At 41.8% G+C, this 23,760-nt stretch overlaps 1 protein-coding gene across 1 annotated transcript in view; it reads right to left on the reverse strand.

Annotated features, from left to right (window-relative positions):
- Window positions 1–206: 206 nt before the first annotated feature.
- Window positions 207–23,760, reverse strand: part of LOC137254122 (succinate--CoA ligase [ADP/GDP-forming] subunit alpha, mitochondrial-like) — a 53,361-nt gene continuing 29,807 nt past the window's right edge. Inside the window, exon 4 of the mRNA XM_067791862.1 lies at window positions 207–226. The gene's annotated coding sequence lies outside the window, so the exon portion shown is untranslated. The remainder of the gene's footprint in view (window positions 227–23,760) is intronic.

Below are 23,760 nucleotides of genomic sequence, written 5' to 3' on the forward strand. Positions count from 1 at the left end.
AATATCACTAAGAAATTTAAAAACAAATATGGCGGGAAAAAGCTTTTGTCGGAAGGTGTATTTAAAGATGCCATGAAATACACTGCTCACTTTTACAAAGAATTCATAAACGGTTCATTAAATAACAGCATTGTTCCTAATTTTTGGAAAATATCTACAATAATACCTGTGGAAAAAGTTAAAAATGCAGTAAAGCCGGAGGAACTACGTCCAATCAACACGTTACCTGCAGATGAAAAATTAATGGAAACAGTGGTTAAAAATCAACTAATAGCATACTTAGAAAAACACGATGTAATTATACCTGAGCAATCTGGGTTTAGGAAAAGTCATTCTTGTGAAACAGCACTGAATATGGTAATTGCAGAATGGAAAGAGGATATCAGTGACAAACAAGTTGTGTTATCGGTCTTCCTAGACTTAAAACGAGCTTTCGAAATATTTGATAGAGATATTCTGTTGGATGTCACTTTAAAATCGGTATAAGGGGAAAAAGTTGGAAGGGTTCCGAAGTTAGAACCATAATGGGAAATTCAATTTCATCGGTTGTTGATGTAAACATTGGCCAACCGAAGGGTCAGTACTGGCACAAATATTGTTTACAATATACACTAACGATAATAAATCATGCTTAACAGGCCAACCTAATATGAATGCACGCAAGTCATTTTCTGTCAAAAATGTCTCATGCACATTCATCTTGTATGAGAGCAACCCAAATTGAATTTGCTGCGTGAAAACCTAACTCAATTTCCAATTTTTGTCCTGCGTGACATTTAGATTTGACGTTTGCACACATGCTTTACATTGTCACAACGCATGCTTATTTTGGTTAGGGCAACAAACGCCGGTTGTTTGCGTGCGCTAAAAAAACGGCTTGCGGTTTTATTAGGTTGGCTTGTAAAACATTGCAAAATTCGTTTATTTGCGGATGATGCATTGATTACCATCAGTGAAAGAAATGCGGATTGTGCTATGTCAAAGATGCAAGAGGATTTGGAAACCGTGTACATATGGCTGTGCCTAAGAAAGTTGAAAGTAAATGTGGATAAAACCAAGTTTATGGTATTTTCGAGAAACCACTGTTATCAATTATCCAAGCAATGTTGTCTTGAAAAGGAACAGTGAAATTCAAAGAGTTGACAAAATGAAGTATTTATGAGTCTTTATTGATATGTACTTGAACTTCGGAGAACATACAAGTAATTTAGAAGCTAAAATTGCAAAGAAAATAGGCTTCATGTACCGAATATTTAAATATATTAACCAACGTCATAAAATATTAGTATACAGATCCATCATTGAACCACATTTTATCTACTGTCCTACAATTCTACTATTAGCAAATGATAAAAAACTTCAAATACAGCAAAACTAGGCAATGCAATTAATTTAAAAATGTTCGAATAGAACACCTAAAAGTGCAATGTTAAATATGTTAAATTCGCTTAGTATAAAATAGTCCATAAGTTACTTTAAATTGACATTTATTCATCATGCGAAATTAGGAATACTTCCGAGGTATCAGGGCAACAAAATACATTTTAATCGTGAGATTCACAATTACGAAACTAGAAGTAGTAAAAATATAAGACTGCCTAGGGTAAGAACTGAGTTCACTAAAAAGACTGGACAAATGCGTGGTGGCAACGGCGCGCACCCACGTATTTGTTAAAGATTAGTTAAGGCGAAAAAAGGGGAAGAAAATAAAAACACCAAAAAGGTTTCGTATTAATAAAAAAAGTAGTTCACAGTGTTTTTTTATTCAATGTGTATAAATACAACAAGTGTTAAGGAGGATGTTAACAAATGTTGTGAAAGTTTAAAATATTAAATATATTTTAGGAAATTATAACTTACGTGAACGGGCGATTGCGTGTACCTTTGCTGGCTGCTGGATTTAAAGAGAAAGAGACTCTTTGCCACATGAGCCGATAAACCCACGATACAGCCCCTTCGTTGGGTTTCCCGGCAAGAAAGTTGCTGTACGCGGGCTCACAGCGGTAAAAATTTAAGATACATACGTACTACCACTCACACATGCCTGTGTGTATAGTGATCACAAGAATATGTGGGTGGTAGTAACGAAGGAGAATAACCAAAGAAAGTTATGTTACGAGGGGGGGGGGGGGGGGGAGATATATTTAGGTCTGTGGCCTAAACATACCGGCCCCCTTGCCGTAACCAACAAAGGAAAAAAAATGAAAAGAAAAAGAAGAATTACACGTGATCGCACGTCCAGTAAGGCGTTATGTCGATGTGCAGATGCGGACTGCAAGAACTGCACGTCGCACGATGGACTTCGTGTCTCGTTGTCCTGTGAAGAAAAAGAAAAGAGGTTATTAAATATACGTACCTGGTTTTGAATTCCGTGCAGTAATTACTTAGTTTTTATGGATCGCTCCTATTTTTGGCAGGCTCCTGAGACTACCAGTCCGAATACGGTCGGTTGGGTCAGGAGACCGCCAACTGTTGTTGCTGGCGTTCCGCTCACCATCAGTTCGGCGTATAGATCAGCGCCGAGTGTCAGCCGAACTGGCGATGAGCGGTAGAACTGAGGATCTGCAAGCCGCATGAATTCAAATGGAACGGCAATCTTTGGATCCACATTGGATGGCGGACTCAACCGATAGTGGCCGTTGACCACGGCGGCTTGGGTAGTGACATGAGTCGTTGACCCAAACTTGCCGCGCAGAATGAGGGTGCATTGCCCTGGTCCTTGGCGCTCCAACTGCAAATCGCGTACCAGCTTTGCGTCGACGATGGTGCTGGCGGCGCAGGGATAAATGATGGCACGAACCAGATGTAGGTGCCCACGCGATTCGACGCGTATGATGGCCGTCGGCGCAATGGGCACGAAAGACCGCATGATGGGCGATGGAGTGGCTGGGAGCAGCCGGCCGGTTCGGAAGCCTTCCGGTGTACCACGCGATAGTGCCTTTGTATCTAGGGCGTCAGAAGTGTATGGCGTTGATTTCTTTCGCCGCTGCTGTCTTCCGCGTTTGGATGACTTGGTCGGGCCTCCTTGGAGTCCGATGTCGCGATTCCGCCAGTTGTCTCGTTCGTTTCGACGTTTATTTGCTTTAGCCGCGCTTCTTTCATGCTGTAACAGCGGCCGGAAACTGCGCATCCCATGGTTGGCCGTTGATGGTCTTGTTGTCTCCGTTTTACCTCTTTCTTCCTCCGCCTTTGCTCTCTCCTCCTCCATTTCTTTCTCCACCACCTGATGAGCCCAGGACTTTGTCGGCCCCATTAGGTGGATTGACAACGTGTCATCGGACGGGTTGTCGTCGCCAATGGTTGTTGCATCATCGGGTTCAGAAAGACGCTCATCTAGATGGAGCGTGGTGTGGTGCTTTTGCTGGCACCGTTTGCAGCGATATTTACTTTTGCAGTTCTCAACGCGATGAAACGGCGACAAACAATTCGGGCAGTATTTATGTAGTAGGACAGCCCGTAACCTTACTTCGGGCGACTTGCTTCTGTACTCAGCGCAGAGCCTCATACTATGATTTCTACAGCAGAGCTTGCAGGCGACGTCGAAGCGCTTGGCGCTCCCCTCTGCCTTGGCCAATAGAGTTTCGAAACGCTTCATGATCAGAAAGAATATTGGTATCATTGATCATGCCCAAATTGAGGTTGGCGGAATGTTGTTTGGGTGGCGTAAGCCAAAAAAAAATATTATCTCTCATATATTTTCGCAAGAGAAAAAAAAACATTTTATTGAAATAAAAAATTAAAGGCCATAAGTAAATACTTATGCGAGCAAAGAAACGAAGAAAAAACGGATTTAGCACGCATCCATGTGATGTGGCTGGTGCTTTAGCGCCTTTAGTACATTTTATAATTTATTTTATGTCGGTAGATGTCGCCGAAGTAGTCCTAAAGATTTATTTTGATTTGTGGTGAGCTTTGTTTTCACAACAAGTGGCCTGCCACCACACGGAACGGTTCGAAACCTGGCTGAAAAAGGTATTACAGAGTTGCACTTCCACCATTCAACATTATTTTTGACGTGTATTGTCGATAATGTTGAGATTCGTGGAATTAAGTATTTTAAATCTCGACCAAATGAATGATTGGTCGAGATATGTAATACGCGATATGTGTGGCGTGTTGTGCTCGATATGTCGTGCGGCATGTAATGCGTGACGTGTAGTGCATGACGTGTAGTGCGGCATGTAGTACGTGACGTGTAGTGCGCGAGATGCTTGCGCATGAGGCCTAACGTTTGTATTGCAATAATGATTGACAGCCAAGCATTAAATGTAGAGATTTTGACATCTGCTACGCTTTTCCATTTCCTGAATGAAAAAAAAAAAATGTCATTCATTGTAACACGCGGCGGTGAGTATGGTTAGGAAATCGTAATTTATCTTTTATTAATTAATTGCTCTATATATTTTTTTATTGCTAGGTACAGCTAACGGAGGTTTTCGTCTTAAAATAACGTAGGCAATAGAACCAACCGTATTTACGCGTCCAGATAATTTATCCATTTCACCCAGCTGCGCTTGTATCAGCGACGATTTACCAGAGCCAACCGTACCAACAGCAGCGCATAAGGTATTCTTTTTACAGTCATATCAAATACGACAAATGAAGTAAACAAATATTGATATGACTTTAGTACGATTGGCTATAACACCATTAATTGGAATTAAAATTATCATAACAGCAAGCCCCGCTAATACAGATGGTCCCAATTGTAACCATAAGAAATACATAGCTAATGTAATTTGTAAAGGTGCTGACTAAATCATATTGGAATATGTTGTGAAATCCATAAATGCACACCGTCATCCACTGCCATCAAATTGACAATTTCACCCACCGTTGATTCCTTACGTGTAGCATTTGAAATAACTAAAGCCTTACGATAAATAGCATTAATTAACGCTGTACGTAACGTAAACCAACAACAAACATTCGATGAAAGTGTTGTCCCAAAATGACAGTTTGTGCAGCTGCCGTAACAAATAATAGTACTGAATAGAATATAGCCTTCCATTAGGGTTGTGGCTCCGTCTCTTCGTCGGCATAGTCTTCAACAAAAGTGATAATTAAGCTCAATTTTTGCGGTTGTACAATGGTTAGAAGATCAGCTATCATTATTATTTTATATCGAATGGTCCCGCGAAATCTACCCCAGTGTTGGTGAAGGCCCTAGTAAAGGTGGTGCGCTCTTTCGGAAGGAACCCCATAAGTTGCGTTTGCGTCCGCTTCCTGTAAATAGTACAGACCTTACAGTTGTGGATAACCGACCTTATCATGACTTTAAAGCGTGGGATCCAGTACTGAGAGCGGATATGACGTAGCATCAGCTGGTTCCCTCCATGCAGGGTGGTCTCATGAGAGGATTGAACTATAAGCCTGGATAACCTGCAAGTGTAAGGAAGGATAATGGGATGACTTTCGTTATGAGACATATCTTTGCATGCCCCAGTCCGCCCCCAGTCGAATGATGCCTTCTTCGTCTATGTATGGATTCAGGGGTAAAATCTCACTCTTGCCATTTATTGGTTTTCCTGCTTCAAATTTGCGTATTCTTCTTGATAGTGCTGCCTTTGGCATATTGTTATCAAGATTCGTGTGGTTTCTTCTATTTCGACAGAGGCTATCGAATGAGAATCCCTTTTAAAGGAGGCTTTAGTTAATGGGTGCGTATTCTGGAAAAACCGAAGAACATAGGATATAACCCGCAAAGCCCTTGGTAGATCGGAAAACCTATCCAGAATATCAAAGTTATTTTCGACCGATGTTGCATGAACTTTCACCCTCTTTTCTTCGATATTCGTATTGTAATCTTCTTCTTGTGTAGGCCAATTTTCGTTGTCTTCTTGTAACCAAGAAGGTCCCTGCCACCACAAAGAATTGCCGATTAGATCCGAAGCGAGGAGGCCTCTGCTCACCAAATCTGCAGGGTTTGACGCGGAGTCTACATGCCGCCATACTTTGTCTCCAACTTTGTCGATGATTTTCGTTATTCGATGTGCCACAAACGTTGACCACGAATATGGTGGCTTTCGGATCCATGCCAGTACTATCGTCGAATCTGTCCGAAAGTAACCCTTTAATATTGGAAAGTTGCATATTTTCTATGGCCGACTCTATGATTTCTGCAAGTAGGACTGCGCCGCAGAGTTCCAATCGTGGCAATGATATAGTTTTGACCGGGGCTACTCTCGTCTTGGCCATCAGCAAGTTGGTGAAGACTTGATCCTTCGTTTGTACCTTCAGGAAAACAGTGGCGGAATATGCTTTTTCCGATGCATCGCTGAATCCGTGTATTTCGACGCTGCCCTTTGGGGTAAAATGAACCCATCGCGGTATGCGGATATCGTTGATTTTTCCGTATTTTTGCATAAATGCGGTCCAACGATCTAGAGTAGTTGGTGATACCTCTTCGTCCCAACCCGTGCCTTCCAACCAAATATTTTGCATTATAATTTTGGCTACAATTACGACTGGTGCCAGCCAGCCAAGAGGGTCGAAAAGTTTTGCTATCGCAGACAGTATTGACCTTTTTGTTACAGTAGGGTTATTATCAAAGGGTTTCGCTGCAAAGTAGAAGTAGTCGAAATGAGCGTTCCATCTGATACCGAGTGCTTTTACCATGCTGGTGTCTTCAAACTCAAGAAAATCCTCGCTTAATAGGTGTTGCTTCGGTATACCCTGTAGAATTTTCTTGCAGTTGGACGTCCATTTTCGCAATGGGAAACCTGCCGATTGCAATGCCGATGATATTTCGTCCCTTGCCTTTATTGCAATTTCGATGCTGTGTCCACCGGCGAGTACGTCATCAACGTACATGCAATTTCGCAGGATATCTGCTGCCATTGGATGCGATGTCTCCACGTCATCAGCTAGTTGGTGCAGCGTCCGAATCGCAAGATACGGAGGACAATTAACACCAAAGTTTACCGTTTTCAATTCGTAAATGTTAATTGGGTTTTTGGGGCATTTGCGAAATATGATTCGCTGGTATTTTGTTTGGTCTTCATTGACCCATATTTGGCGGTACATTTTTACTATGTCGCTGTTAAATACGTATTTGAACAGCCGCCAACGTAGTATAAGGATTGTCAGGTCGGACCTGGATATAAGGCATCATTTAGACTTTTGCCATTAGTGGTAGGACAAGATGCATTAAATACACCTCTGACTTTTGTCGTTGTACTTCCCTCCTTTATAACAGCTTGGTGAGGTAGGAAATACCAGTCATTTGAGTCTGGCGAAATATTGCCTATTTGTTTCATGTGTCCTAAGGTTTCATATTCGGATACAACTCTCTTGTATTCCGTTTGAAGGGCTGGGTTTTTCGCAAGTCGTGTCTCGTTGCGATAAAATTGAGAACACGCACTTCTTAATGAGGGGCCTAAGTTAAACTCTTTTCTAAAGGGTAAGGAGACTACGTATTTTCCATCATTGTTCCGAACTGTTGTGGATTTGTATAGCTCCTCACAGTAAGTTTCATCGTTATTGATGCTCCTCTTCTTTGGAATTTCCTCTATCTCCCAGAAAGCCGCCAGTTGTTTGTCTAAAGTGACCTCGTTGAAATATGAAACTAGAGTCTTATTTGTATCAACCGCATCTGTCCGGCCTGTCAAAATCCAGCCGAACACCGTTTCCTGTGCTATTAATGTGTTTAGCACATCTTTCTTAATGCCGCCTAACATAATTTGGGGGTATATGTCTCCGCCCAGAATTAGATCGACTGGCTCATTGACAAAGAATCGTTTGTCAGCCAGTACTAAGTCAGGGAATGCTTGCCTAGTCATTGCGTTTATTTGGCAAGTTGGAAGATTCCCTGTCAATTTATCTCGATTAATGGGTCGGTTGGTGACCGCAGTTGTATGTTGCACGCTCCTTTTACTTGTGCAGGCATTGTATTGTTGATGCCCGAAACTTGGGCATGCAGGACTTTGGATGGCAGATTAATTCTGCGCTTTAGTTTCTCGGTAATGAATGAACATTCAGATCCCGAGTCTATTAGGGCTCTCGCCGAATAGTCAACACCATTAAAATGAATATTAAACTGAGCTGTCCCTAGTAATACCCCTTTATTTGTATTTGCGAAACATGAGTTCACATTATTAATCGGAGCATTTTCCCTTTCAGCATTGCGTCGTATTTGAGCTTCCGGTGAGGTAGATGCTCCGATAGTGTCTAAAGTATTGGTTGGTTTTGGCTGATTTGAAATATGAAGCAGCGTATGATGTCTTAAATGACATGTGGCACAGTTCATTTGACTGGTGCACTTTGTTACCGAATGGCCAGCAGAAAGGCAGTTTATACATCCACGGCGCTCTTAATTTGTTCAAAGCGTTTATTGACTGTTAAACGTAAGAACTTTTCGCACTTTGAAATTCGATTTGCAGGACTTTTGCACATCTTACACGTAGGTTTGGCTACACTTGCACTTGCCTGATAGGACCCTAATTTTTTAGCAGATTTATCTGTTGTCGAACGAGATACTTGTGGCTTTGAGGTTTTGAAACTGTATCCCCTCTCAGATCAGTCACGGTTTCTAGGGTTTGGAAACGATTGGATAAGAATCTATCCATATCAGCCCATTTTGAAATTTCCGTTTTGTTTTCAATTGTTTGTTCCCAGAGTGCCAGTGTGGTTTCTGGCAGTTTTGTGGAACATAGATATGTTACAATTGCATCCCATTTTGATATGTCTATATGATGAAATTGGAGCGCCGAGATGCAATTATTTATTTCACGTTGCAGTTTCTTTATAGAGCTACCGCATTCACTCTCAACTGCTTTAAAACTAAAAAGAATTTTTAATTGGGCGTTTACTAAGATACGTTTATTTTCGTATCTATCACAAAGATTTTTCCACGCTGTTTCGAAACCGTCTTTCGTTAAAGGACATCGCCCAACTATCTCTTTGGCCTCACCTTGAGTCTTTTGGTTTAAATAATATAATTTTTCTACTGCTTCGAGGTTTTTGTTACGTATATATAGCAGTGAACATGTCTCTAAATGAAGGCCAAGAAAGATAATCTCCTTTGAAAACGTCCGTATCACACGGTGGCAGGCGCACGCGATATTCCCTGTCTCCTGAGCTTTCTTCTTTCTTTTCAGCTTTCTCAAGTTTTTCCGAAAGTTCAGCCATCGCTGCCTGGCACTTGAGAAAGCTGAAGTATGCAATTTTGTGCTTCTTTTTGATGGCCGACAGCTCTTTTGCCTCCAGTTCTGAGGAGCTCAAGAGTTCTTCATATGTCTGCTTCGCCTTCTCCCATAGTGATTTCAACTCCTCTTTTTGGACTAAGAGGGCGTGTTTTGTATGGTCTGAAGGGGTCATATCATGATAGTCATTTTCAAACTCAGTCACTGCCTCTGCTTGGCGTATATAGGTATCCATTATATTAAATGAAAATTTATTGAAATATTAATTAATTAATTGCCTTTGCAGAGAGTACTGATTGAAAACGAACTGGAATGAAGGAATGTATTCGAGAGAGATTTCTCGGTGAAGTGGCCTCGAAGCTTGCAAGAAATCTAGTAGTTTGAGGGAATGTCCAAATGCGTGGTGGCAACGGTGCACAACCACGTATTTGTTAAATAATGTGCTAATGCAGCTGTGTTAACGAATTGTGTAAGCCAATAAGTAATGGCTAGTGAAAAAGTGGTGTTAGTGAAACAATATATATAAACGCTCGTTATGGACTTTTAGAGAGCCTAACCAAGACTGTATTGAGACTTTAAAGTGATTAGTGTCTTTATATCACCAAAAATAGATCAGTAAAAACTGATTTGTGTATTGCCGCAAGTGAAAAATAAAAATAATTCAATTTTAAACAAATTGAACAAGAAATAAGATTTTTGGCAACCCAAACAACAACAACAATATATGTGTACGTAACTAAGTGCACTTTGTACTATAGCACCAAACTAAATTGCAAACGTATTGCCCGTGTAAATAAGTGCAAGTGATTTGTTAGTGAGAAAAAATTTTATTTAATTAAATGTGCGCCTAAATTAAATTTACAGGTTTCTGAATAAGTAACCTTAACAAATGGAATTTTTGTGCTGTGGATTAAATGAATTTTTTCAGATAAATCCTGCAAAGGTGAAAATAGAAAAGTGGCGCAAAGCGGTGTTTGAGGTTATGTTAACCTTTTAGAGCAGTGTTGTGCTACCTTGAGCTGTGTCCGGAAAATCTTACCGCTGGTGGGGGATTGTTCCGGATAGTCACAAGGCGTGTTGCACAAACTTTAAATAACTGCGTTAAGCACCTTTTCCTATTTTTGCACAAAATAAGATTTCTCACTTCTCGAAGAAAAAAAAAATCACTCGCACTGTTTAATATAAAGAATCACTTTGTAATTTGTTATTTTTATTTTGAAATTTTATTAAATATGAAATTAAAAGAAAACCCTACCTAGCACGGAATATTTTTAAACCACGCACCTTTCAATAAATTGTTGATCCGGATTAGTAGATTGACTTTTTGTGGATTGTCGGTGTTGTTGATGTTGGTGTTGCCAAAAAGGTCGTTATGTGGAAACTGCTTCTTATTAGTTGCCTAGGGAGTGGAGTGGACTGTAGTTATAGGTGATTGGCTCTTCTTACCGGCGTGACACAAATCTGCTACACAAAGGGATTTCGATATTTCCCGTGATCTTGAAACTCATGGCTGTAATTATGTACGAAATGAGAATCCGGCTCGAAGGACCATGGACAAATGCGTGGTGGCAACGGCGCGCACCCACGTATTTGTTAAAGATTAGTTAAGGCGAAAAAAGGGGAAGAAAATAAAAACACCAAAAAGGTTTCATATTAATAAAAAAAAGGAATTCACAGTGTTTATATTTATGCCTGTGGCCTAAACAGTATTTCTAAAATTTTGATGTTGCTTTGCCCGGGGTGCGAACCCAGGGCATACGGTGTGGCAAGCGAAGCACGACGATCACATCACGCTGCCCGCCATTCATATAATTTGTATGAAAAAAAGTACATTTCAAATCTCACACATACTGAATACAATCGCAGGTCACGTTCTCTTGCTAAGTTTGGAGCTATTCTACCGGCCGGAGTAGAGCCTGCAAATGCTGATGCGATGACCTCGCGGAACGCACGCTCGCCTTGTCGGACATCAGTCGGAACGGGGAGAGCAGCAAACAATTGGTTTGTGAAGGTTGTGTAGCCTTCCCAGCTATATTTTATGAAATTACTCCGCTTTTCAGATAAAACTAGAAGGTCGCTGTATTGAAAGGATTAAGTGGTCAGATGCTAAAGTAGCCATCGACTGCCATTAAATATAAATGCGATCAATGCAATCCTATGCATGCCAGTAACATCGCCATAATCACGCAAGATGTTACGTTTGGAAATATGAAGAAATTTCAGACTTAGCAACTGAAGTTTATTTCGCCTTGCCAATTCATTTAAACATTCTCACTGTACAAGAAACTTACTTGCCAACATATTTCGTGTCCTATTGATTTGTTATATTGCAGTTTTTAACTGTAGAAAATGTTAGAAAAGTTACCAACGAGTGGGAAAGTACCCTTAGGCAAAGCAAATTTCAAATTCTTCTTTGGAAGTTGGCTACATTTTCATGTCAGATGGCGCCAATGTCACTCAAGCTGCCCGTCTCCATAAAAATACGCTGAATTTATTCATAATGCATGAGATTGAGTTAAACGCATCTATATACAAAACTTTTTATGTGACGGGACTTTGATGTTGTGAAATAAACTATATTGCACGGTGTGATGAGTGTTAAAGGCAAGGCCACCACCATTTCCCCTTGTACGATCTTCCCTATGGATTAACCCGTTACATGCTACGTAGATTGTAACGATGCGTTGGCCACGTTAGCTGGAGGCACCGTTTGGCGCGAACAGCATCGGACAGTTGATGTGGCCTATTGGGCAGCGTTGCTGCTAGAAGGTGGACGGTGTACGCTTGAGCATGAACTGCGGGACGTCCTTGGAAGTGAACAGCAGGGAGCCACACAAGTTTTGTAGAAATTTAGTGGACAACGAAAGTTGGGTTCTAACCCAGAATAATCCAAACGGTGCAGCCATCTTTCACACGTGAACACTGGCAGAATTATGACCGTGTGAGGTAAATCCTTTTACGATATATGAGGTAGAACTACAACCTAGGACCGGGGTTAGGTTCAATACCTTCCGGGAGCAGGAGAGTATGGAGAAGTCCAGCTGCAAGGAGCTGCTCTGGGAATGACAATTTGTTGGAGGGACGCAACAAATTCAATGGAGTTACACTGATATGACAGCCCTTGGTTGGGAAAACATAGAACCGGCTGCCGCGTGAAGTGTAAGGATTTCCTGCAAGCATCAACCGCCGAGATGTTGTATGGAGCTCCACTAAGATTGCCCAACGAATTTTTGACAATGTTGAACCAGATATAGGATCCGAAACGTTTCCCAATTTTCTTCGATTACACATACAACAGATACGACCAACTCCGACATTGCACTAAGCTAAAGAAAACCTGTTTCGTTTAAGCAATGTTCACACGTTTTCATACGATCTGATGGTGTCAAACAATCCCTCGAGCCGCCGTCCAAGTTACTTTCCGGAACACCATATCCCACGTGCCAATGTGGTCTCTGATCGTTTTCCTGTGATTTGCGACAACAATCACGTGTAAGTACCTAACTAACTTACCACATGTTCAAAGGAATTCGACTCTGGCTCCACGGAAACCGTATGCAACATGCCCTCCTCTTCCACATCGCCTACACGCTGTCAATGGGTCGATGTTACTTTGTTGGACGCTGATCTCTGTGCTGGTGGTACTTCTCTTCCATTCTGCTTTATTTTCTCTTCCACCTGTAGGCGCTGTATCGTTCTTCTGGACTTCTTGTTATTAAATAAAAAAATATTTTCCAAATTTTCGACTAAACTTACTATCTCCTCAAGGCTGATATCTTCGCTTCGTTTTATGTACAGCTGGTATTCTCTACGTAAGTTCTTGAAGATGCATCCCTGTAGTGCAAAAACATAATATTTAAAATTCTCACCCGGTCGTTGTACACCTATATTAATCGCTGCTCTTACCGACAAAAAACTACGGCCGAGCAGTAAGCAATGCCTAAGTCGCTTGGTATGGAGTTCTGGCTTGTGTATATATGTTTCACATATACATAAGTATATCTTTACTATTTTGTAGTTTCTCTTCTCATTTGCATATATGTAAACTTGAACATTCATTTACTATGTTATTATTTACTAAATATTTAACTTTAAAACTTTTTTCTTTTACGTTTATAAAATTCGTGAACCGACTCTTTATTAAATTCTATCATGGTAAATGAAGGAAAACAAGCAACAGGCAATAAAAAACAGAGAGTATGGCCAAGTTTGACTCCTGCGACGCCTGGTACAATTTTCACTGTGTCGGAGTGATAGCAATGTGGTTAACGTAAGCTGGAGTTGTGAAAACTGCCAGACCCATTCACCAGCCACCAACGCGCCACCCGTTTCCTCATCATCGCCAACTACCGAGCAAGGTAACCCGCAAGTGCATTTTTCACAGTTGCCAACAACAGCAAGTACACCGGAATCAAGGGCTAATCCGCCACTAATGTCAACATCTACCCCAGTAATTTCTACCATCACCGCTGGTTACACTCGAACATCAGTGTCTACGACGTTCTCCACCTTGGGTCATACAAACTGGAATTTTGGCCATCTAGTTCGATGCTGTCGTCACAGCATAATCAAGCAGTGCTGTTAACGCAGGCGCTACAATCCGCATCGACCAGCGCCGCCATCTTTGCAACTGGTATACCGTACAACCAGCAAGCATTTCCATCCAAGCGGCAGGTAGATATGCGAACGTCTTAATGCCTGCTGGTGCCGTTATACACCGAAATGTGTAGCAATCTGGAGCTTGAAGGACTGGAAGAAGAAATGAAAATTCAGCAGTTATACTTAGATAACAAATATAAAATTCTTTCGCAATGTGCTGAGTCGCCTTCTCCAAAAGCTTAGAGTTTACTGCCCATCAACGGGCCTACACCTGGACAGCTAGCAGCAAGGCAGGCTATCCCCAAACAGCTTCCGGTCTTCAACGGCGACCCCGAAAATGGCCGCTGTTTATTAGCAGCTTCGAAAACAGCACCAATGTTGCAGGATACAACGATGCTGAAAATTCAATTACATTGCAAGCGAGTCTAAAAGGTAAGGCGCGAGAGATGGTGAAAAGTAAATTATTTTTACCAGCCATGGTTCCCGAGATCATAAACACCCTTAGATTGAGTTTTGGTAGACCTGAGCATATCCTTGAGCGCGCAATTAGTAAAGCTCGAGCTTTGCCAGCACTCAAAGATAAGCTGGAAGGCCTTATTGAATTTGCACTTTGTGTCAGAAACATTTGCGCCACAATGGAAGGTTGCCAAATGCATGCGCATATGCATAACCCGCTGCTAGTAAAGGAGTTAGTTGACAAGCTCCCCAATTGCCAAAAGTTGAGTTAGGCAGTCCAACCAAAAGACGACTCAATTCCCGCCGTGCAACAGTTCAGCGACTGGCTATACAATCTGGCCAAAGCAGCCAGTACTGTCGTCTCTCTTGCACCAACCAAAACCAATGCTAAGGTCAACACGCACACAATTGACGCAAACCCGTCGCATCCTATAACAACTCTTAATGTACCAAAGGGTAAACAATGTATAATATGCAAAAGCTCTGCCCACAAAGTGACTCAATGCGACGTTGTTAGAAGTCTACCACTTCAGCGTAAGTGGGAGGAAGTGAAAGCAAAGAGTCTATGCCGCCAATGCTTGAGTCCCCATAGACGCAAATGTACTTTAAGTAAGGTTTGTGGAGTAAGTGGCTGCACTATAAAAGACCATCAGTTACTACATAAATGTAGTCACGATAGACCCAGTGCCGTGAGTACAAACGTGAATAAACCGTCTGACGGACAGGTAAATGCACACAGCAGTGATCGCGAACGAATGCAACCACTCTTCAGAATCATTATAGTTCAAATTTATTCAAAAAAAATAAAGTAGTGGAAACATTCACATTCTTAGACGAAGGTTCATCCGTGAGGCTAATGGAAAAGAGAATCTTAAATGAACTTGGTCTGGAAGGTGAACGAGACCGTATTTGTCTGAGGTGGACAGGCAGCGCAATTCGTGTTGAAGAAAATTCTGTAAGGACTGCTGTAGAAATTTCCAGTGTGAATAATGAAAGAAAGTATACTTTGAAAAATATACACACTGTCGACGATCTGGATCTTCCAGCTCAGTCAATCGATGCATCCGCGATGGTGCGCCAATATCCACATTTAGCAGGATTGCCAATTGTATCATGCATGAATGTGAAGCCCTCATTTTTAATGGGGTCGACAACTGGAAATTGGCAATTCCTCTCAAAACCACGGAAGGAACATAGTTCCAACCCATGGCGTCAAAGACGCGTTTGGGATGGACATTTCAAGGGTGTAATTCAAGACAAACTGGCGAATATCGACTAAGCCTGCGCACGTGCGATTTTCAAAAAAAATACGACGAGTTACACGAGAGTGTGAAAGAATACTTCTCATTAGAGTCATTGAAACCTACTCAACTGCTATCGGAGGAGGATACTAAAGCCGTAAGTATTGTGAGCAATACTTGTCGAAGGGTCGACAATCACTTCGAAGTTGGGTTGCCATGGCGAAACTCAGAAGTATCGCTACCAGATATCTATGCTTATGCCTTGAAGCGATTACTATGTTTGCAAAGAAAATTCGTTAAAGATTCCGTGCTAAAATCAAATATCCAAGCTGAAATCAATAACTTACTTTCAAACGGTTACGCAATAAAGCTTTCCCAGACAGATACTACTGTTGCAAAAGATAAAATATGGTACCTGCCTATCTTCGTTGTAAAAAATCCAAATAAGCCTGGTAAGCTTCGAATGGTGTGGGATGCTGCAGCGAGGGTGAACGGAGCTTCACTCAACGATTTCCTTCTGAGTGGCCCAGACGTACTTAACCCACTTGTTACTATGTTATTGTCTTTCAGAGTGGGTAGAGTTGCTATATGTGGCGATATTGGGCAGATGTTTCCCCGCATCAACGTTCAGGACAGTGACATGCACGCTCAGCGATTTTTGTGGTGCGACGACGGCGATGATCCTCAGCAGCCAAGCATTTACGTCATGAAGGCGCTGACTTTCGGCCTAAATTGCGCGCCAATTATTGCTCACTACATACGCGACAGGAACGCTGATGATTTTAAGCACGAACTTCCTCGTGCCGCAGAAGCCGTTAAGAGAAATCATTACGTAGATTATTATATCGACTAGGAGACGATGATCGCTCCGCGCTAGAGTTAGCTCAACAAGTAAAACGAATTTACAAGGCCGCTGGCTTTAATTTACGTGGCTGGTCTTCGAATTCTAAATTCGTCGTAGAGCAGCTCGAAAATGATCCGAGCTCAATTCAGTCCGTTAAGGAATGGGGATCAACTACGAAAATTCTCGGTATGTTTTGGGATCCCATATGCGATAATTTTAAATATATTTTCAGATTTGCAAGACTTCGACGAGACGTCGTTAGCGAACGGATCATACCTACGAAAAGAGAGGCGCTCCAAGTTCTAATGTCGACCCTCTCGGATTTGTTTGTTACTACACCGTGGGGTTGAAAATTTTGATGCAAGATGTGTGGGGTTATGGAATCGCGTGGGACGACCCGCTGCGTGGTAATCAAATCAACAAATGGAACCAATGGAAGTCCCTTATGCCATTAATAACAGCTGCCGAAATACCTCGATGTTATTCGTTATTGCTGAAAGACGCTGAAGACGTTCAGCTTCACACGTTTGTCGATGCTGGCGAAAATTCGTACGCTGCAGTTTGCTACTTACGCGTATCCAAGGGAAACGGCGTTGAGGTTACTCTCGTGGCCGGCAAGTCTAAAGTCTCGCCACTAAAACCATTATCGATACCCAGGTTGGAGTTACAGGCAGCGGTAGCGGGCATTACACTTGGGAACATGGTAAGCAAGGCACAACGTATTGGCATAAGATCTAAATATTGGTAGACTGATTCGAAGACGGTGCTAAGATGGATGCGAATTGATCCTAAAAACTTCCGTCAATTCGTCATGCACAAAATAGGCGACATTCAAGAGGCATCAAACGTAAGTCGATGGTTATGGGTTCCTTCGAAGTATAATCCAGCCGATTTAGCTACGAAAATAACTGGACTTCATGACTACCACTTATGGTATACCGGACCGGCATTTTTAATGTCGAATGCGGAAGCTTGGTCGCAGTGCGAAGAATTAACCCCCCAGGAGGGTGACGACTCGGAAGAAAAACACTACATATTGCATATGAAGCAGACACCTGCTTTTAACTTACTGCTCAACGTGGAGCATTTCTCAAGCTGGAAACGTTTATATCGAGCTGTGGCTACGTTCTTATTATACATCGACCGCTTATACTCAGTTGTGCAAGCAAAACAGCGAAAAACAGCAATCGATTTTGATATGATTAAGCGAGCCCAAGGTATCCTAATCAGGTATGCTCAGTCCATAGATTATCGTGAAGAGATATGCTGTCTCAAAAGCGGTAAGATAATTGAAAAATCTAGCAAACTCTTTACCCTGAATGTTTATCTAGACACGGACAGCACAAAAAAGATGCAAGAGCCGAACAGAACACTTAAATAACCACGAAGACGTAGCAGTGCTGCCGAACTCTTATCATATAACTTTCTTAATCGTTCGTTGGGCCCACGAAAAATGTCATCACCAGATGCATGAGACAGTAATTATCAAGATTCGTGGTATGTACTTTATAAACCGACTGAGAGTGTTGTATAAGAAGGTACGTTGGGAATGTCAAAAATGTAAAAACCGAATACCATGCCACAACCGCCACAAATGGCAACACTGCCAGCTGCAAGGATCGCTGCATTTGAGAGGCCCTTCACATATGTTTGTATTGATTATTTTGGTCCCTTATTCGTCGCTGTCGGTAGAAGGCGAGAAAAAAGTGGGCGTTATATTCACGTGTTTAACGTTACGAGCTGTACACATTCAAGTCGCTCATAGTTTAGATACCAGTTCTTGTATCATGGCAATACGTAATTTTGTATCTCGGCGCGGGTATCCAAGGGAGATATTCTCGGACAATGGCACCAATTTTAAAGCGTCAGAGAAGATCATCTGCGAAAATCTCAAAGACACGGATTGGGCTGCTGTTGTATCTCCTTTCGATGAAGTAAAGTGGAGATTTAATCAACCAGGTACCCCTCATATGGGAGGCGCATGGCTAAAGCTCGTGCGATCAGTCAAGAATGTGCTATTTGAGATACCACCGTCAACAAGTTTAACCGACGAAAGTCTACGGAGTGGCCTGAGCGAGGGCGAATTCATAGTAAAAGCACGACCGCTTACATTTGTTTGCTTGGAAAATAGTGACGATGAGGCTCTCACTCCGAATCATTTGCTGATTGGGTCATCGGATGGCTACAAGCTAATAGGTAGCAACACCCTTAGTCGGCGGCAATGTTGGCAATTGACTCAGCAGTTTGTCGACCGTTTTTGGCACCGATGGGTGCGGGAATATCTACCAGTCATCTCTCGACGTACCAAATGGTTTGTGAAACAACGCCCGGCATGTGTTGGTGATATTGTAGTAATTGCAGACTAAGACCTACCGAGAAATAGTTGGCCAATGGGAAGAATCGTGGATTTTGTAAGAGCAAACGACGGTCAAGTCAGAAGTGCTATGGTAGTGACCAAATCAGGCATACTTCATCGACCGATCGTGAAAATAGCAATATTGGATGTCGGTACTGAGCAGAGTAAACAAATTCTAGAAAACTCGTTTACGGGTGCAGGAGTGTTACCGACAAAAAATTACGACCGAGCAGTAAGCAATGCCTACGCTTGGTATGGAGTTCACATATACATATGTTTTACTATTTTGTAGTTTCCTTCTCATTTGCTTATATCGCTTCCCCGGTTAAATAATGACGCAATTGTAAAATATTAAGTTTTGGTGAAGCAAGTTTCAATATCTGCATCAACTAGAAAAATGTGCGAATGCAATAACGACGCAAGTGGTCTAGCGCGGAAACTATTTGTAATACAATTATAAAATTTATACACAGCAAAGATTAGTACTCTTTAAAGCTTTTGTGCGCGTTACCTCGAAACTTTAAAATTGACATTGGCGTCATTATTGAACTGGGGAAGCGATATGTAAACTTGAACGTTCATTTACTATGTTATTATTTACTAAATATTTGCTAAAAACTAACCATAATATCAGGCCACTCTGACCGGCATGAAAAATCATTTCACTTTGTGCAGTTAGTTACAGTTGCAAAAATATAGCGAAAGAATAAAAAAGTTTTAAAGCGCTCACGCTGCTAAAAAAATTGTGTTCTTCTTTTCTTATAAAATAGTTCGACTGTACTGACAAGGCCGCTGGCTTTAATTTACGTGGCTGGTCTTCGAATTCAAAATTCGTCGTAGAGCAGCTCGAAAATGATCCGAGCTCAATTCAGTCCGTTAAGGAATGTCTGATCAACTACGAAAATTCTCGGTATGTTTTGGGATCCCATATGCGATAATTTTAAATATATTTGCAGATTTGCAAGACTTCGACGAGACGTGGTTAACGAACGGATCATACCTACGAAAATAGAGGCGCTCCAAGTTCTAATGTCGATATTCGACCCTCTCGGATTTGTTTGTTGCTACACCGTGGGGTTGAAAATCTTGATGCAAGATGTATGGCGTTCTGGAATCGCGTGGGACGACCCGCTGCGTGGTAATCAAATCAACAAATGGAACCAATGGAAGTCCCTTATGCCATTAATAACAGCTGCCGAAATACCTCGATGTTATTCGTTATTGCTGAAAGACGCTGAAGACGTTCAGCTTCACACGTTTGTCGATGCTGGCAAAAATTCGTACGCTGCAGTTTGCTACTTACGTGTATCCAAGGGAAACGGCGTTGAGGTTACTCTCGTGGCCGGCAAGTCTAAAGTCGCGGCACTAAAACCATTATCGATACCCAGGTTGGAGTTACAGGCAGCGGTAGCGGGCATTACACTTGGGAACATGGTAAGCAAGGCACAACGTATTGGCATAATATATAAATATTGGTAGACTGATTCGAAGACAGTGCTAAGATGGATGCGAATTGATCCTAAAAACTTCCATCAATTCGTCATGCACAGAATAGGCGAAATTCAAGAGGCATCAAATGTAAGTCGATGGTTATGGGTTCCTTCGAAGTATAATCCAGCTGATTTAGCTACGAAAATAACTGGACTTCATAACTACCACTTATGGTATACCGGACCGGCATTTTTAATGTCGAATGCGGAAGCTTGGTCGCAGTGCGAAGAATTAACCCACGAGGAGGGTGACGACTCGGAAGAAAAACACTACATATTGCATATAAAGCAGACACCTGCTTTTAACCTAGTCCATAGATTATCATAGCGGTAAGACAATTGAAAAATCAAGCAAACTCTTTACCCTGAATGTTTATCTAGACACGGACAGCATAATACGATGCAAGAGCCGAACAGAACACTTAAATAACCACGAAGACGTAGCAGTGCTGCCGAACTCTTATCATATAACTTTCTTAATCGTTCGGTGGGCCCACGAAAAATGTCATCACCAGATGCATGAGACAGTAATTAACAAGATTCGTGGTATGTACTTTATAAACCGACTGAGAGTGTTGTATAAGAAAGTACGTTGGGAATGTCAAAAATGTAAAAACCTAATACCATGCCACAACCGCCACAAATGGCAACACTGCCAGCTGCAAGGATCGCTGCATTTGAGAGGCCCTTCACATATGTTTGTATTGATTATTTTGGTCCCATATTCGTCGCCGTCGGTAGAAGGCGAGAAAAAGGTGGGCGTTATATTCATGTGTTTAACGTTAAGAGCTGTACATATTCGAGTCGCTCATAGTTTAGATACCAGTTCTTGTATCATGGCAATACGTAATTTTGTATCTCGGCGCGGGTATCCAAGGGAGATATTCTCGGACAATGGCACCAATTTTAAAGCGTCAGAGAAGATCATCTGCGAAAATCTCAAAGACACGGATTGGGCTGCTGTAGTATCTCCTTTCGATGAAGTAAAGTGGAGATTTAATCAACCAGGTACCCTCATATGGGAGGCGCATGGCAAAAGCTCGTGCGATCAGTCAAGAATGTGCTATTTGAGATACCACCATCAACAAGTTTAACCGACGAAAGTCTACGGAGTGCCCTGAGCGAGGGCGAATTCATACTAAATGCACGACCACTTACATTTGTTTGCTTGGAAAATAGTGACGATGAGGCTCTCACTCCGAATCATTTGCTGATTGGGTCATCGGATGGCTACAAGCTAATAGGTAGCAACACCCTTAGTCGGCGGCAATGTTGGCAATTGACTCAGCAGTTTGCCGACCGTTTTTGGCACCGATGGGTGCGGGAATATCTACCAGTCATCTCTCGACGTACCAAATGGTTTGTGAAACAACGCCCGGCATGTGTTGGTGATATTGTAGTAATTGCAGACTAAGACCTACCGAGAAATAGTTGGCCAATGGGAAGAATCGTGGATTTTGTAAGAGCAAACGACGGTCAAGTCAGAAGTGCTATGGTAGTGACCAAATCAGGCATACTTCATCGACCGATCGTGAAAATAGCAATATTGGATGTCGGTACTGAGCAGAGTAAACAAATTCTAGAAAACTCGTTTACGGGTGCAGGAGTGTTACCGACAAAAAATTACGACCGAGCAGTAAGCAATGCCTACGCTTGGTATGGAGTTCACATATACATATGTTTTACTATTTTGTAGTTTCCTTCTCATTTGCTTATATCGCTTCCCCGGTTAAATAATGACGCAATTGTAAAATATTAAGTTTTGGTGAAGCAAGTTTCAATATCTGCATCAACTAGAAAAATGTGCGAATGCAATAACGACGCAAGTGGTCTAGCGCGGAAACTATTTGTAATACAATTATAAAATTTATACACAGCAAAGATTAGTACTCTTTAAAGCTTTTGTGCGCGTTACCTCGAAACTTTAAAATTGACATTGGCGTCATTATTGAACTGGGGAAGCGATATGTAAACTTGAACGTTCATTTACTATGTTATTATTTACTAAATATTTGCTAAAAACTAACCATAATATCAGGCCACTCTGACCGGCATGAAAAATCATTTCACTTTGTGCAGTTAGTTACAGTTGCAAAAATATAGCGAAAGAATAAAAAAGTTTTAAAGCGCTCACGCTGCTAAAAAAATTGTGTTCTTCTTTTCTTATAAAATAGTTCGACTGTACTGACAAGGCCGCTGGCTTTAATTTACGTGGCTGGTCTTCGAATTCAAAATTCGTCGTAGAGCAGCTCGAAAATGATCCGAGCTCAATTCAGTCCGTTAAGGAATGTCTGATCAACTACGAAAATTCTCGGTATGTTTTGGGATCCCATATGCGATAATTTTAAATATATTTGCAGATTTGCAAGACTTCGACGAGACGTGGTTAACGAACGGATCATACCTACGAAAATAGAGGCGCTCCAAGTTCTAATGTCGATATTCGACCCTCTCGGATTTGTTTGTTGCTACACCGTGGGGTTGAAAATCTTGATGCAAGATGTATGGCGTTCTGGAATCGCGTGGGACGACCCGCTGCGTGGTAATCAAATCAACAAATGGAACCAATGGAAGTCCCTTATGCCATTAATAACAGCTGCCGAAATACCTCGATGTTATTCGTTATTGCTGAAAGACGCTGAAGACGTTCAGCTTCACACGTTTGTCGATGCTGGCAAAAATTCGTACGCTGCAGTTTGCTACTTACGTGTATCCAAGGGAAACGGCGTTGAGGTTACTCTCGTGGCCGGCAAGTCTAAAGTCGCGGCACTAAAACCATTATCGATACCCAGGTTGGAGTTACAGGCAGCGGTAGCGGGCATTACACTTGGGAACATGGTAAGCAAGGCACAACGTATTGGCATAATATATAAATATTGGTAGACTGATTCGAAGACAGTGCTAAGATGGATGCGAATTGATCCTAAAAACTTCCATCAATTCGTCATGCACAGAATAGGCGAAATTCAAGAGGCATCAAATGTAAGTCGATGGTTATGGGTTCCTTCGAAGTATAATCCAGCTGATTTAGCTACGAAAATAACTGGACTTCATAACTACCACTTATGGTATACCGGACCGGCATTTTTAATGTCGAATGCGGAAGCTTGGTCGCAGTGCGAAGAATTAACCCACGAGGAGGGTGACGACTCGGAAGAAAAACACTACATATTGCATATAAAGCAGACACCTGCTTTTAACCTAGTCCATAGATTATCATAGCGGTAAGACAATTGAAAAATCAAGCAAACTCTTTACCCTGAATGTTTATCTAGACACGGACAGCATAATACGATGCAAGAGCCGAACAGAACACTTAAATAACCACGAAGACGTAGCAGTGCTGCCGAACTCTTATCATATAACTTTCTTAATCGTTCGGTGGGCCCACGAAAAATGTCATCACCAGATGCATGAGACAGTAATTAACAAGATTCGTGGTATGTACTTTATAAACCGACTGAGAGTGTTGTATAAGAAAGTACGTTGGGAATGTCAAAAATGTAAAAACCTAATACCATGCCACAACCGCCACAAATGGCAACACTGCCAGCTGCAAGGATCGCTGCATTTGAGAGGCCCTTCACATATGTTTGTATTGATTATTTTGGTCCCATATTCGTCGCCGTCG

This window comes from Eurosta solidaginis, chromosome 5 (assembly GCF_040869045.1).
Source record: "Eurosta solidaginis isolate ZX-2024a chromosome 5, ASM4086904v1, whole genome shotgun sequence".
NCBI classification, from domain to species: domain Eukaryota; kingdom Metazoa; phylum Arthropoda; class Insecta; order Diptera; family Tephritidae; genus Eurosta; species Eurosta solidaginis.